Source organism: Toxorhynchites rutilus, chromosome 2 (assembly GCF_029784135.1).
Source record: "Toxorhynchites rutilus septentrionalis strain SRP chromosome 2, ASM2978413v1, whole genome shotgun sequence".
Taxonomy (NCBI): domain Eukaryota; kingdom Metazoa; phylum Arthropoda; class Insecta; order Diptera; family Culicidae; genus Toxorhynchites; species Toxorhynchites rutilus.
In genome coordinates, this window is record NC_073745.1 from 304,177,673 (window position 1) to 304,180,739 (window position 3,067).

Consider the following 3,067-nt stretch of genomic DNA (forward strand, 5'->3'; position numbering starts at 1 on the left):
TCATTCATTTCATGTGTCCACATGATCCGTCGCCTAGTAGTACCCACAAGTGTGGACGACTGTCGTCTGACAGTCGCAACACGCCTCGTAGGCGCAGCGTTTCGTTGGTGATGTCGATGGCTGCTGTTTCCGTGTGGCGGTAGCTCTTCGGGTTGAACCCGGCTGGTGGCCCGCTCTTGCACATCGCCCTCCAGCCGCTGGCCGCTCGCTCTTACGCCCGTTCCAGGACCAGCTCCAGTTCGGGGACCCTCCTCGGGCGATCGCATTCTGAGTATTCTTCGTGAACGTAGCTCCATTTTCTGGGTGTATCTCCTTTGCCCGGGAGACAGCGGGTTGGCAAGGCCTCCATGACCCGGGAGGCCTTCCCCGGGAGAGATATAGCGCTCTGACTCGCTCGCACCCCCTCACTTAGCCACTTTCGACACCCGTTCTCGGAGCCAAGACCAGGTGTGTGTTTCCAGTTCACGCCCGATCTAAAAATGTCGTCATATGATCTTCGTGGAGGCGTGAGATAGGAACATTTGAGACCAACAGGTAGGCTCCTACCCTAGTGTTGATCCCCATTTGAGAACCCAGGCGTCACCCGTGGCGTCACCTTCCTCCTCCCGAAAGACAGCAACACATTGAACCCATCAAAGTACAGACCGATAACGTGCTTACGAGTCTGTACAAAATACTGAGCAGCATAATTACCGCCAAAGTTTCTGCTCACTGCGAACAGCATCACATCATCGCAGAAGAGCAGAAAGGATGCAGGAAAAATACGCATGGCTGCAAAGACCAGGCCATCATCGACGCAGCCATAGTCGGCCAGGCGGTATATAACCAGCGGAACCTAAGTATGGCCTACATCGATTACAGGAAGGCTTATGACTCCATACCTCACTCGTTTCTCGTCCGGGTATTGGAGCTCTACAAAATTGATCCCGTCGTCGTTAGGTTCCTGCAGCATGCGATGAGGCAGTGGAGTACGTCTCTGCACCTCAGTGATGGGGAAAATGTGTTGCAGTCTAGAACGCTGCAGATAAAGAGGGGGATATTCCAAGGCGACTCTTTCAGCCCGCTTTGGTTTTGTCTGGCACTGAACCCCCTCAGTAGGACGCTCAATAGAAACGGTCATGGCTATAAAATAAGGTATGGCGACGGCGCCCACGAAGAAGTGACCCATACCTTTTACATGGACGATCTCAAGGTCTACGCTGATTCACGTCAGCGTCTAGGTGTAGCTATCCGGGTTGTCGAAGACATAAGCAGGGACATCTGTATGGAGTTCGGCCTCGACAAGTGTCGCTATTTCCGGAGGCTACGAGGTCTATGACGGCGAGTTTATAAGAGACATGGTTCGTGGCGAATCCTATAAATATCTTGGATTCCGACAGCTCACCGGGATTCGCCACTCCGACATCAAGACGGAGCTGCGAGACAAGTTCTTGAGTCGAGTGAACTGTGTCCTGAGGACTTTCCTCAACGCGGGGAACAAGGTACGCGCGATCAACACATTCGCGGTTCCCCTGCTGACCTTCAGTTTTGGTGTAGTCAAATGGAGCAAAACTAACCTAGAGGACCTTGAGAGGAGGATGAGGAAAGCATTCAAAGAGGCCGGAATGCACCATCCTCAATCGGCACTGGAGAGAGTTTCACTACCACGCAAAGAAGGGGGACTTGGAATCGTCGACATTTCTGCACTGTGTGTTGCCCAGGTACGACAACTGCGCGAGTACTTCGCAGAACGCGCCAACCAAAACGCGCTATACCGGGCTGTCTGCGCCGCCGACAGAGGATACAGCGCTCTGCACTTGGCGCAAGCGGAGTACCAACTCAACTGCAATCTGCAGACAGTGGAGGAGAAGATTGCAGCTTGGAAGCAGAAGGCAGTGCATGGTGCCCACCCCCATCAACTGGACCGGCCACACGTCGACAAGGCCGCATCTAATCTGTGGCTAACGCGTGGTGAACTCTCTTCAGTAGTAGAAGCCGACATGATAGCCATCCAGGACAGGATAATGCCGACGAGAAACTGCAGGCGGTACGTCTGGCATCAAGACGTTGATGACATTTGCCGGATGTGCCATCAACCAGGTGAAAACATAGAGCACATTATGGGAGGCTGTCCCGTTTTGGCCAACGCAGCCTACACCGAGCGCCACAACAACGTGGCCCGTATTGTTCATCGACAACTGGCGCTCCAATGTGCTCTACTGGAAGACAACGTACCAAACTACCGGTACCTGCCTGCACCTGTCCTGGAAAATGACCGTTTCAAGCTGTACTGGGATCGCACTGTTCTGACCGACCTCTCGATCCACCACAACCGCCCAGATATAATGGTTTACGACAAGAGCGACCGCAAAGTCACCATCATCGATGTCGCTATTCCACTGAACCAGAATCTGGAGGAGACCCACGGTCGCAAAATCTGCAAGTACCGACCATTGGCCGTGGAGCTCAAGGAACTGTGGGGGCTAAGGGAGGTCCCAAGAATTGTTCCAGTCGTTCTCTCTGGAACTGGAATTATCCCGAAGACACTTCTGGAAGCGCTAAAGGTGTTGAACATGGAGAAGGAATTGGCCGGCATCCAAAAGTCGGTCATCCTTAGCACCTGCGCGATTGTCCGACAATTCCTCGGTCAGGACTAAAACAGCACGAGCATGCAGATACGTGCATTCCGCAGAGCCTAGTCCCCCTTTGGCATTCAGAAGCCCGGGGGCAGGTGAAAATTCTGGCTAGGTTCGCCTAGTTAAGAAGTGAGATAAGTCTGCCAAAAGAGTGGTACAGCGTCGACGTCTGGCGGCGAATTTCAATGCCATAATTTGGGCCCGAACTCGATGTTTACAAAAAATGTCTAACTAAACGTGTCGCATACAGGTCTGTCCAATTAGAAAAATGTCGCATTAAATGTAAATTACTGTACCTAAAATAGCAAAATACAGTACTTTTCGCGATACAAATCAAAACCTCAAAGTAAACTGACAATGTGATGGTGAGAGAGTGAATGAAAATTAACAACGTCTTAGGAATTTTTTAACATTGAACTCGGTCATTCTTTGCGCTAGCAAGCGGGGCAGCC